The 14,491-nt window shown below is 35.3% G+C and overlaps 2 pseudogenes; both read right to left on the reverse strand.

Annotated features, from left to right (window-relative positions):
- Window positions 1-2,628: 2,628 nt before the first annotated feature.
- LOC143657993 (dihydrofolate reductase pseudogene) lies at window positions 2,629-3,009 on the reverse strand (annotated as a pseudogene).
- A 1,663-nt stretch (window positions 3,010-4,672) lies between these two features.
- Window positions 4,673-14,387, reverse strand: LOC143656828 (DDB1- and CUL4-associated factor 13 pseudogene; annotated as a pseudogene).
- Between the last annotated feature and the right edge of the window lie 104 nt (window positions 14,388-14,491).

The following is a 14,491-nucleotide window of genomic DNA, read 5'->3' on the forward strand; positions in this document are numbered from 1 at the left end:
CTGTGGTGTGAAATAGGGAACAATATACACCTTTTCAAGTGTATATATTCAATTGATTCAGTTCCTCTTATTGAAAAAAAAGATCATCCTTTCACTATACTGCATAATTTGTCCATTTATGCGTGAGTCTGTTTCTGAGCTTTCTATTCTCTTGGTTTGTCTAATCTGGTGCTAATACTACAGTCTCAATATCTGTAGTTAAAAAATATATGTCTGGTAGCCTAAATTCTCTAGTATTGTTTTTCCTTATCATTTTCGCTATTCTTTACCCTGTTCATTTCCATATAAACTTTAGAATCAGTTGGTCAATTGCCACCAAAAAAACCTGGCATTTTTTGGGGGGGTTGCATTGACTCTATAGATTATTTTGGGGTTACTGGCATTTTACAACATTGTCATCTTTACATCTTCCAAACTGCCCGAGAATATCCTATTTAGTTAGGTCTCAGCAATGTTTGTAGTTTTCAGCATATCATCTTGCACTTCCTTTTGGTAGATTTTGCAAAGTATTTGCTTTTAATGCTATTTAAATGGCATCTTTTTAAATATTTCACTTTATTTGTTGCTAGTATATTTAAATACATTTTCTTCATGTTGATCTCATCTAGCAACCTTGACTCATTGATTAAATACTTCATCTATAGTTTATTTCGTATATTTCTATATACAAGTACATCATCTGCAAATAATGAGTTTTGTTTCTTCCTTTCTAATATTTTCTTGCTTTATTTTACCTGTACTCCTATACAGAATGGCATTGAAGTGGTGAGACAGCCCCTTTAGCTTCTTCCTGTCTTTAAGTGAAAGCTTTCAGTATTTCATCATTAAATATGATATTTGTTGCATGCTTTTTGTAAGTACTCCATCAAAATAAGAGAATTCTCTTCCTACTTTACTTTAAACCTGAGTTTCAATTATGAATGGGTTATGGGTTTTATCAAATGCTTTTTCTTCTACTGAGATAATCATATACTTTTTTTTTCTGTTAATGGTATGTTACATTTTTTTTTTAAATATTAAGCCAACTTTGTATTCTTCAAATAAACCTAACTTGTACTTGATGTAGTAGTATTTTTACGTTGCTGGATTTGTTTGGATAATGTTTTGCTAGAATCTTGCATTATTTTCATGAGAAACATAGGTATGGAATTTTCTTTTATCATACTATTTTTGTCAGTATTTGGTACCAAATTATGTTGAACTCATAAAATACATTGGGAAATATTTGTATTCTTTGTGTAAGATTGGAGTAATATTGTCAATTTTATTTCTTTACAGCTGTCAGATATCAGTTTATAAGGCCCTTTATCAAACTGAACCCTGACCTAAATGCTAATACCCTTTATGGTTTTCTTATCTGGGGCTTTCATTCAGAGGGAAATTAATTTTTTTGTATACATATTATTATTTATTAAAATTTTTGGCTGTTATATACAATTTCCTTCTTTCACTTAGCAATCCTTGACATTTTACTATTTCACTACCTCAGTCCTTTTAAATACTGTAGAATATTACATTCTGTGGATATATTAGTTAGATATTTCTTTTTGATCAACATTAGACTGTTTCTAAACTTATTTTTTTTTTTTTAAAGTCTTCAACAAAAACTCTTGGCCCTTTTTTTAGTTCAGGATTAATTTCTAGAAATGTAAGCTCTGGGTTCCAAGGATATGAACATTCTGGAATTTTAATTGATATTGCTATTATATACTCTTAAGATGGCTGTGCCAATTTATAATGCTGAAAATGTTATTTTCTTGGATATAATAATCTAAATCTTTGCTAACATGATGTGTAAAAAATATATATATTTTTATTGTGTTTCATTTTTTAATGTTGTGAAGCTTATTTTCTAACTTTGGCTTCTAGTAATATCCATTCTCAATTCATTACCTCTGAGTTTAATTTTACCCACGTTTGTTATTAGTTAGCTCTTTCTGTAAAGAGCAGCTTATTTATTTCTATCATGTAACAACTCTTAATCTCACTGATAAGAAACAGAATTTTTAAAAGTCTCAAACCTTTTCTTCTCTTTTAACCCTCAAAAAGTTAGTATCCTACCTACCTCTGCCTTCCCCACTGAATATAGCAGAGCTCCCAAGTCACTAATTTCGTATCTGAGTAAACAGAATTTTTTTTTCCATAAGGATAATATAATGAGAAGAATTTACAGTCCCTATTTTTATCCAATTTTTTAAAAAAAATACGAGTTATAGCTCTTCTGTTTGTTAACTCTGCCTGCTCTTTGGACTTACCTGTCTAGCTCCTATCTATGTGGGTACTGGTTTCAACTCATGCTACCAGGACTCTCCAACTTTGGGCTGTCATAGACATGCTACCCTAGGCAGGGATTGGGGATCTAATCCTGACCCTTGAGGGATAGGCATTAAAGCAGTTGTAACAAGAAATATTTCACAAATGGTATCTGATAGTCTAGTTAAGATTAATGGAAGGTAAAAATGCCATGCTTAATTATCTACAGATTTAAAGTTAACAAATGTGCCTGTCCATGCAATATATATATATATACGTGTGTGTGTTAACAAATGTATTTTTTTCTAATGTAAAAATATTTTTTGCAGGGGAGGGAAGGAAACTAATTGAATTAAGTCAGCAAACATCTTCACATTAATCATTCTTTTCATACACTTCAAATTTATACTTGTTCTCCTCCTGGACATCAGAAAGAATATTTGGGTATTCTAGGAGAAGTTTATATTTCTTTACATCAATTTCTGGAAAAATATGTCACTTTCAAATTCTTGCATGATCCTTGTCACAAACAGTAAGATGGCTTGGCTGATTGATGACTTCCTTATAAACAGAACTGCCTCCCACTATCCAAACCATGTCTATTTTGTTTGCTAATTCTGGTTGCTCAATAAATTTTAAGGCAAGAAGCTACACTCCTTGTGGGGGTTCCTTGAGTCCTCTACTGAGAGCTAAATTAATTCCGTCTTTTAAAGGCCGATTCTTCTCAGGGATGGAGAACCAGGTCTTTCTACCCATAATCACCAAATTCTGTTAACCTTCTGCTGAAGGGATTGTGGTCATTCCTTGGAAATACTTGAATTCATTCCTGAGTGGGGGCCAGGGCAGGGCTCCGTTCCTGCCAACGCTCATGTTCTGGGACACGGCGCCGATGCAGTTTAGCAGATGAACTATGATGACAGCACCAGCAAATACCACCGAGCTCCGAAATTATTTTTTACGCTGGCAAAACGCCAGAAAATCGGTATCCCTCTTTCATGTATCACCTAATTAAGGTTCTTACCAAATAGATCTCCCCCAGCTGAGATAAGATTGCAGACAATAATGCCAGGATATTCCTGCTGAATGTGTAAGGCGTCCTATGATCATGATCATTTTAAGAAATTCATAGAAAAAATTAGTGAATTTCTCATTACAATGGGTTAAACTTTAGTAAAACCTAGGGAGAAACTTAGCTTTATATGGGATAATTTACTAGAATTCTTACCTCTCCTCCTTTTCCTAGAAAGTGGCCAATCACAAACAAATACCTTACTTGGAAACATCCTCTGAATTAATCAGAGGGAGTTGGTTTTGATTTGGTTTTTAGAGAAGAATTACAGATATTTATGTTTTGATAATCCCCAAACCTTATTATATTTGAAGCCAACAGGTAGCAAAATTGGCTTATATGAGGAATTATACTATTTGGACAGAGGACAATTTTTCTAACTCTTGTGTAAAGTAGGAAAAATGTTTTGTGTTGTTAAGTATACTTGTACATTGGCTAGTAAATTCTTGGCTACTCTGTCCTAGGAAATGCCAGGAAGAGCTGGGATGGACATGGGGTGGGGGATTGCAGCTACTCTAAATTTTCCTGTTTTACTACATTATAGTTCATTCATATAATAAAAAATACATGAAGTTTTATTAATGTGAAGAGGTACATAGAGGTCAAGGATATCTTTAAAGGTATTTCTCAATAATATAATTAGAGAATAGATGGATAGTCATACATTGAGAAATTATATATATACACATAAACAAATAGAAATGCGCACATATGCACACACACACATATATAGTTACACACATTTGGGGTAGAGTAATACGCTTGATCCTTTGATATCACCAAAATCTTTTTTTTTCAATGCTGAGAAAAGGGACATCTTACCATATTGACTTAACCAAAATTTATAATTATTATTTAGAACAGTTATATAAATGCAGGCTACACATCATCAAAGTCTGAAAAAGTTAAAAATGTATAAAGCACAGAAAATAAATTCAGTAAATAAACGGACAGTTCCAAATGTTATGTGGAATCAAATAATCATGGCAATCATTATCTAAACCAATATTAAGGATAACAGAGATATTTAAACATATGCTATATATAATAAACATAGCAGAGAGAAAATATAACTACAATTCCTAACAGCAAAAATTAAGTTAGTTTACAAGTATTATATTCTTGAATGAAATATGAAAGCAGATCAAAGTGTAAAATGTTGGCGAGTGCTGGCAATCAGGTCACCTTTAAGGATAGTTCTTCAGGGTAGCTAAAATGAGCAATGATAAAGTTCTACATATATAACTGAAATGTCTGATGTTAAACTAAAACCAGTACTTTAATTTGTAGAGTTTACACATCCAAATATGACACATAATTATACATTAGGATTGGTAGGAATACCAAATACTATTTCACAACTGCCACTATGTGTTCCTTCTCTGACACAGTTGGCACAGATCCAGGCCTGCTATGTTTACAGTGATTCACTTCCTTTCTTCGAGGAGCTTCTTTCATAATGCGCTACTCCTGAATCTGGCTGTAGAGAAATTTTGGTACATGCCGGTGATGAGTTATATGTTTTATTGGAGGACGTTGTTGAAATTTCTCCTTCAATTTCTGATTATACTCCTTGGCTGATTTTTTTCTAGTGATGTAAGCACACCCAACTTTTCAGATGCATTAGCTTTCTGGAAAACAGATGAATGTTCATTTCATCAGATCCATACATAATGTACTTGCTGTCAGAAGTCCATTGTACACAGGTAACAGGCTGCATTTTGCTTTATGTGATAAACTTCTCTGCTTCACTTTCATCCACAGAAAAGATTCGAATAGATTTATCAAAACTAGCAGACACAAACATTTTCCCAGTGGGAGAGGAATCCACATCAAGCACGCAAATACATGATCTATATGCACCATTACAGGAGTGTTAAGTGCCCACTTATCAAAAGTATATTAATTGTGATCTTCATTTGCTGCAGTTAAAATGAAAGCCTCCATAGGATCCAACAGATTGTATTAGCATCTTCACCTTCATCTTTGCCCCTTGTTTTCTCTCTCTCTCTCTCTCTCTCTTTTACTATTGGTGATGACAAAACTGAAACACTAGAAAAGAATGGACCAGGCTATGGAGAAAGCACCTTCTCTGCCACATCACAAAAATCTTTTTAAAATTGGTTTACGACAATTCTTTTCTGCCTTACCTTGAGTTAAGATTGTTTTTCTAAAATCTGAATACAGTGATTCTCAAATTTTTGTCCTTGGATTCCTTTACACTCTTGGTTATTGAGGGTCTCAAAGAGCTTTTGTTAATGTGGATAATATTTATGTTTGCCATATTAGAAATAAAAACTGGAAAAATTTTAACTATTAACTCATTTAAAAATAAGTCCGTTACATGTTAATGTAAAAGATTTTATGAAAAATCACTTTCCCAAAAAAAACTTATGAGTTTTTGAGAAGAATATCATTGTTTCACATTTTTTGCAAATCTCTTTAATATCTGGTATAATAGATGATATTTGCATTCTTGAATCTGCTGCATTCAATCTGATGTGATATGTTGTTTAGGTCGAATTCTGTGAAGAAAATTCCAGCCTCACAGATATGTATGTGGTAATGGTAAGAATATTTTAATAGCTTTTTCAGATAATTGAGGATTTACTTCTTTTATACTACACCAAAACTTCAAAAGTGGCAGTTTTTAAATGTTAATTGTAATGTGAACTTCCTTGGTCTGTCTTACACTTTGAATGGGTCTTTATCTCTACGTAATTTTGTAATATCATTCACTATTCTTTATAAACTATTGGTTCACTGAGTTACAGGGATCTTCCCAATGCTGACATGTTTCATTATAAAACATTTTAAAAGGCAGATTAGTTAATATTATCATCAATCTCATTAGAAAAGTTTAAGTATTGAGAACTTGTCAAGTTCAGTGGCAGACACAAGTTTTTCCAAATTCTTTTTTCTTAGAAGCTCAAATTTTATCAATGGTGACAGATACTGTTAGTTGTATTCCTTGTACTGACAGGTTTTACTTTGTTCATTTGTGAGAAAATGTCTGCCAAATACTCAAGTCTGAATAACCAGTTGATCTACCAATGTACTTTCAAGTAAAAATGGTGTGAAAAAGTGGCTATTTCAGTATGTAAGCACAAGTGCTTTTTCTCAAGACACCACGGTACTTCAGTATGCAGCCAAACTGTTATACGTGTACTTCCCATTTCATCACACAGAATTAAAAAAAAAAAACACTTATACTAAAGGGTTGCAATTTATTAAAATTAATAATTTCAACTTCTTCATCAAGTGAAACCAGCTTTATTTTTCCCACAATGTGATGAAGAATACAATGACTGCAATTATGGTTTGGTGTCACTGTCTTGCTTTATGTTAGAGTGCCACCAGTTTTACCCCCATTGATTTTGCACCATCAGTGCAAACAGATGTTCACATTGAAAAACGCATATAACCTCTTAATAATAGTATGAAAAAGTTCTGACTTCTCAGGGCCCCTGTAAAGGTCCCAGGGACAACTGGGATCCTCTGGCCACATTTTGAGACTGCTGTTATAATGCAATAGCCAAATTTGTCATTTGATTTCTGTGCTGCCCTGTGGTGGCTTATATTTTAAATCAAGGCTTTGATGCAGAAATTGTGGTTGATGTACTGAGGAATGTGATTCTTCCAAGTATTTTGTGTCCAAAGTGTTTTTTGTCTTTCTGTAATGCTTCTAACTTTGCCATAGTAAACTAAACTGTGTAGTCTCATAGTGTTCCATGTTTTGTATGTGTTACTCTGGCCTCTCCAATATAAGTTTTGCTCAGACAAGAAATTCCATTTAGAGTGTAGGTGACAACCATATCTTTTGTTCTTTTCCCAAAGCCTTAGTATAAACTGCAGTAGATGCTCAATATTTGGAGCACATTTTTAACCTTCAAGTAAGAAAGAGTCATAATCCAGTCCTGTCTTGCAAGGTGTCTGAGCATCTTAACCACCACCAACTTTTTTAAAAGGGCTTTGTAAAATCATCAGAATCTTAATGTGCAAGATTTGCAATTCCAACATGCTGTGCAGGATGGTGGAAAGAGCCAGAAGCATCGGCTTTTTCTTTTACTAATCACATGACACCTAACATGGAACAGTCATTCACTGTTCTCTAGCCTTAGTTTCATCATCAGTGGAGAGGACAGCCTGCATTCGTGTAGACTTATAAATAAGGATAAATGAGATCAAGGATGTGGAGGTGTTTTTAAACTGTAAAGTATTATGCAAACGTAAATTTTTATAGCTAACAAGGAAGGAATTTTAATTTGCATAAATTTCCTAAATACTAGACCCATGAGTAAATATTCAAGCAAGCAGTTTTAGTTACATACTTTAAATGTCTTATTTTGCAATTAGGCTTCTGAAAAGCCCACTGCCTTGTGTTCTTGTTTCTACTAAAATAATAAAGTTTTATATATAGATATATTAAAAAATAGTATTAGGCCAACAGCTAGTTCTTTGTAAAGATAAATTGGATCCATATCTAACAAATTCCAAATGTATCAGATCTATATGTAAAATATGAAACCATAAAAGTACTAAAAGAAAACACTGGTAAATTGTTTTGTATCTGAGTGGGAAAGGCTTTATTTCAACCCACATGCAATAAAGTAAAATTAAAAAAATTCAACTACATAAAAATTGAAAAAAAACCATTACGGCAAAAAACACCATAAGCAAAGTCAAAAGACAAATAAAAGGCTGAGAGAAGATATTAATAACATATCACAGATGAATGGTTAATATTCCTAATATATAAAGTACTCTTAGAAAATAGAGGTGGGGGAGACCAAAATTCCTATAGAATATAGACAAATGGGTAAAAGACATGAATATACAGTAAAAATTGATATAATAATGGGCCTTAGACATGTGAAAGTATGTTTAGCTTTCCTCAAAGAAAAATGCAAATTACAGCTACACTGAAATAATCTCCCTATCAGACTGAAAAAAATCCAAATGCTTAACAACACACTTTGTGAAAGAGGTGATGGAGAAATAGGTCCACTCAGACACAACTACTGTGTGCAAAATAGTGCAATCTCTAGTGAGGGAAATTTGTTAACAAAATCTAACAAAACTACATACATAAACTCAGCAATTATATGCCTAGGAATGTACCCTAAAGATACACATTTGATAATGCAAAAATAATATTTATGCTGTTGTTCATTGTGACATTATTTGTCATTGTGAAATGCTTGAAACAACCTAAATGCCTGTACCTAGGAAACTGTCTGAATAAATTTTGGTACAGCTACACAATGTAATACTATGCAATTATTTTAAAAATTAAATGAAGTTAATTTCTATGAACGGACCAACTTTGAGGATGTATTGATAAACGAAAAAGTACTAGAACTACAGTATGTATAGAAAATTAGATTGTATGGCAAAAAAAAGGGAGAGGGTGAATAAAAATATTTATGCATCTGTCTCCTTCCACTAAAGAAATGCAGGAAAGATAACCAGAAACTAACAAGCTTTTTTTAGTACAGGCAGTGGATGGGCAGAATGGGGTAGATGGGATAGAGGCTGAGGGACCCTTCTCCAAGTATTCTTATTGTGTGTTTTTACTTCTGGAGCCTTTGTTAATGTTTCATATTTTCAAAAAATAAAATGTAATCAATAATATGGAGGAAAAAATCTGAAGACTGATTTCTATAACCTGTAGTGGCACTTGGGTAAGGTTTTATAGTAAGGGTTGCATGATGATAACAGGGACTCCCAGTAAACCAAATCCCAAACTGGACCCCACCCGTTCTCTTGTTCAGGATCTCAGACTGGACTGAAATGGCCAACTGATGGGCGGAGCCAGAAGGCTAAATGATCCAGGCTTTTTTTTTTTTAATTCCTAATACCAATTCATAGTCACTCTTGTTAATGCCCTGCACCGGTGAGCACAGAGTTCAGAAAGCTCAGACAGAACAAAAGGCATTCCATTTAGCATTCCTTTGCCATTACAGCCCTCTGCTGGTATAAATGAAATGTGGAGGCTGATGATGTTATTTGTTTATCCTCTAGTCTTAGCATCATTGGGAGATGAGTTTTGATAAGCTGTTGTCCCTGGAAGATCTTTTCTTTAAAAAATATTTTTATTGACATATTTTCACGTGTCATACAAGTCCATCCAAAGCACAGACTCAGTGGCTCACAATATCACCACGTGTTGGATATTCCTTACCATGATCATTTTTAGAACATTTGCATCACTCCAGAAAAAGAAATAAAAAGAAAAACCTATACTCCCATACCCCTTTCCCCTCTCTGTCATTGACAACTAGTATTGCAATCTACCCAATTTTTTTCCTACCCTGTATCCCCGCTATATTTATATACTTATCTGTCCTTATTTTTTTTTTTTTACTTATCTGTCCATACCCTGGACAAAGGCAGCTCCAGCCACAAGGTTTTCACAATCACATGGCCACATCGTAAAAGGGATATGGTTATACAATTGCCTTAAAAATTCAAGGCTACTGGAATACAGTTCAACAGTTTGTTTCAGGTACTCCCTTCCAGCCACTCCAACACACCACAAACTAAAAAGGGATATCTATACAATGTGTAAGACACACCACAAACTAAAAAAGGATATCTATATAATGTGTAAGAATAACCTCCAGGATAACCTCTCTACTCTGTTTGAAAGATCTCAGCCACAGAAACTTTGTCTCATTATTCTCTTCTCCCCTTTGGTCAAGAAGGCTTTCTCAGTCCCATGAGGATGCTGGGTCTTGGCACATCCCGATAGTCATGTCCCACGTTGCCAGGGAGATTTATACCCCTGTGAGTCATGCCCTAGTTTTATACCTAGAGGAGAGGACTTGGAGAGACACCTGGAAAATCTTAGATCCACATTTTTCTTTGCCTATCTGGCACTCTTGGAAATTGTTTGGAAATGTTGTTTGGAGTGTTTATAAATATGGATAAAAATTAGGACTTTTTGTTTCTCTTCCATGACACTATTTTCCACGTTCTCCTCCTGCTCTCTGACAACTGTATTTCTCAGGCCTATCTTCATCTTCTCTATCACCTCCTCCAGTATTCTAAGCCGCCTTCTTTTTATAGGCTTATACCTTTAGCATTTTTATGACTCTAGTGATCATTTTTATATGAGTATCCCCAAATGCTTTATCTTCTTCAGTGCTCCAGATATTTGCTATTAATTACCAAGAACTTCACATGATGCCTTCTGGCACCTCAATCTCAGTTTTCCCCAAACTGAGTTTTTCATCTTCCCTTTATTGAGGCAAATTATCTAAGACCTGGAAATAAGATGAAAGGACCCCTGTGTGCCCTTTCAACGTCATACTAGGGCAGTTATTCTCAAAGTGCAGTCCCTGTACCAGCAGCATCAGCATCACCTGGGAACTTAGAAATTCAAATTCTTGGGCTACATCCTAGATCTGAGTCGAAATTGTGGGGGTGGAGCCCAGCAATCTGTGTTTTAAGAAGCCCTTTCAGTGATTCCCATGAGTACTCAAGTTTGAGACCTACTGGACTAGAGCAGGAGTTGGCAAACTATGTTGTTTTGAGAAGCCTTTTTGGTGATTCCAACGATTACTCAAGTTTGAGATCTACTTGACAAGGGCAGGAGTTGACAAACTGTGTTGCTGGCCAAATCTGGCCCATCACCAGCTTTCATACATCATTTATTTGGAGCACAGCCATATCCATTTGTTTACCTATTGCCTATTGCCTTTCACACCACAGCAGCAGAATTAAGTTACAGAAATGGCTTGCCGACTCCTGGACTAACAAAGTCTCCTAAGGTTCATCGGCTAGTTCAGGGTAAGATAATTTTGTGAGTTACTGTTTACTATTGAGTTGGATCCAGACTCTGTAAAGTAAGGTGTTAATTACAGAAGGCTGATAAGTTACAAATCACTTTTATCTGATAGAAATGAAAATGATTTCCCTGTAGAAGAAAAGTTAAACACAAAGGTAAGAATTTTATTGCCCTTTAGAACATTAACCAGCTTTGGATTTAACCTAGCAATCTTATTTCAGCATTCTTCCTTTCATTGTCTATATATCTACTATAATCTCTTCTTTCTCTGAATCCACTTTACGTTCCTTTGATTACCTTACTAAAAGTTAAATAAAATTTTGAAGCATCTTCACAATCTATTTGTATGAAAGGTATCTTTTTATCTTTTTGAAATTTGTACTTTGTTATGGAGTTACTTCCTCTTATGTTCCCTGTCTCTGTCATTATCCTCTTCCAATCACCTAGCTACATGGACTTAAAACCGTGGCACCTGTTCTGTTTCTTCCCATATTCCTCAGTCAAATCTGTCTCCAAGTCTTACTGGTTTTACCTCCCATAGGTTCTATCCTTTATTTTCATGACTAGTTCCAGAGCTTAACCTCTTATTCTCTCTTTCCTGTACTTTTACAGCAGCCCCTACACCTGGCTCTTTGTAACCAATCCAGGCTATCCAAGGCTGCTAGAAAAATATACAAAAGGAAGCGCTCTGGTCATTTTATTCCCCTGCCCAAACCCTTTGGTGGTTCCTCTTTGCCCAACAGTCATGGATTAACTTGGTTTCTTAGCCTGATTTTTTTTAAGGTCGTTCAAAATTTGACCCTGCGCTTATCTTCCTTGTCACTCTTTGTCTTTCCTCCACTCACTGGGCGTATGTACACTTTTCTGTCTTCCTTCATACTGCCCTTCTGCCTGGTGTTCCCTCTGCCCTGTTTCACTATGTCTAAATCTTAAGTAACCTAGTGCCACTGCACTGATCCTTTCAGCTGCAAATAATTTGTCATCCCTCTGAATTCCCAGGACACATTTGTATCTCCTTTATGGCTCATATCATTTTCCATTTTGTGACATGGTACATAATGGACAATCTTGTGGCCTCATTTTAGGACAGCATTTGTGATTCAACTTTGTACCCACATCCTTGCCTAACTGTGCTAATATAGATAAGGGTGCAGTGGAAATTTTTGAGAAGGAACCAAACCACTGAAAAATTAAAATCTCAACTGAAAAAGTTGCACCAAATTGTTTTTTGGCTGTCTAAAATAGCATCAAATCATAGTTCCCCAAACAATCTATATCTTCTTGTGAATGTTTTCTTTCTCTCATTAAAAAACTATCAAATATTAAAGGAGAAACAAGAATGCTCTCGAAAGCCTTAATTAAATGCATTTTCCTCTCTGCTATCTAATGTAATCTTCATTAAAAATAAGATCTCTCATTTCAACATGGCAGGTCCCGGCATTTGTTTATTCATTAATAAAGGTAACAGTTTTCCATGTGGACGCCCCCATCAAGAGGCCTCCCTAATACAAATGTTTACTCATGATGCCCTAAAAATCTTTTAATTCATTAAAAATGAGGGATGCACTCTTCTTTAATTGGGAGGGATGTTACCCTTTAAATTCTGGACAACAACCAATTCAGTCAGGGCAAAGGAAGTTATGGTATATCTCTCCTATCTGAAGATTTTCGCTTTCACTACATTATAAAACAATGTTTCTCTTTGAGAATGGATTTCTTATCAGACTTATTGGGGGGAGAGTTTGCTACAAAAGTGTTTTCCCAAGCTGTATCCAGAGTCAGAATTTTTGGTGCCTGGCCTCTGAGAATCTTTATTTTTAATTAGCTTCCAAGATGATTTTTATGCCCTTTGGATTTCATGAACCACAAGCTAAAGAGAGATGTATAGATTATATATGCTTCTCTAAATTCAAATAGAAACAGAGACCTCTAGAGAATTACCTGGTGTTCAGCCTAACAAACTAAAAGAGTTGAGAGAGTTTGCCTGTTTTCTCTTCTGTCTGTCCATTTCCTCCCTCCTGCCTCAAGGTCTTTGGTTGTTGTTCTTATTTTTTATTTTGAAAAATTTTAAACATACACAAAAGTTGAGCGAATTATACAGTGAACATCCATATACCCTACCTAGATTCTACCATTAACATCTTACTCTATTTGCTTTATCATATACAATACATTTATTCATCCCTCTATCTATACCTATTGTTATTTTTTTGGATGAATTTCAAAGTAAATGCAGACAACAGTGGTGGGATAGTGGTGACTTTAAGAACAGAAGAGCAGGGAGCCCCTATAGCTCTGATGAAAATACAGTGACCTTGATTTATTGGACAGGATTGGTGGTTGCTTGGCCTTGGAATGAAATTACAAATTTAATCAAAAACAACAGAATAATTTTGGCTGGCTGTAGACAGCTGCTGTAGACTCCCTCTCAGAGCAGTATCTACTTGTCTCCATTTGAAGGACAGCTTTTGTTTTGTTAAGAAAAGAATAAGGGGAGGTTAGGGGCCATGAGAAGAGAAGAGAAATGTGGAGGCAGATGACAGCAGTAACTCCTCCTCTCTTCCAAAGGTTTTGAGACCCTTATGGAGAGATGGGATAGAGGTTGAGGTTTGCTGCATTCCTGGTTAGTCAAGAGATTAAGACTCAGGCTGCCTAGGCCTGCATTCCAGCAGCCCCACTTACTACCTGTTGAGTCTGGATAATGATAGCCTTGAGATCTCAGTTTTCTCAACTTGATATCGTTTTGGAGAAAATATGCCTGGCATATAACTCAATCAATGTAGTTTCTGAAACACACTTTCATTGATCAATTTACTTAAAGTTCACAAAAAGTTAACATATACGATTGCAGCAATTGCAAACAAGAAAGAGACAAGTAAACGAAATGATTTTAACAAGCCTAAAAGGAATTAGGAAGACGTGTGAGGAAGCAGTCCTGGAAGTCCTCCCAGACAATCCATGGCACTTAAAACGAGATCCAATTCCTCCCCTTAGCCTTCAAGGCACCTGCATTATCTGGCCTCTCCCTACATCTCCAACTTCATCTCCTACCACTCTCCCCCTCCCTTACTTCGTTCCAGCCACAGCAGCTCATATGGTCCACAGGACATTTGCCCTTGCTGTTTCCTCTGCTTCAAAGTCTTTCCCCACATTTTCAAAAGTCTGATTCCTTCTCATCCTTCAGTTCTCACTCAACTCCAGCGTCATTGTCTTTAGTTACCCTTCCTGACTTCCCCATTTAAGTCGTTGCCTGTTCAACACCCAAATCGCCATCATATCGATGCATTTTCATGTGACTTATCACTCTCTGAATTATTTATGTCTTTACTTGTTTATTGTCGGGCTCGCCTACTAGAATGTAAGTTCCATGAGGGCAG

This window comes from Tamandua tetradactyla, chromosome 15, assembly GCF_023851605.1.
Source record: "Tamandua tetradactyla isolate mTamTet1 chromosome 15, mTamTet1.pri, whole genome shotgun sequence".
Classification (NCBI taxonomy): Eukaryota; Metazoa; Chordata; class Mammalia; order Pilosa; family Myrmecophagidae; genus Tamandua; species Tamandua tetradactyla.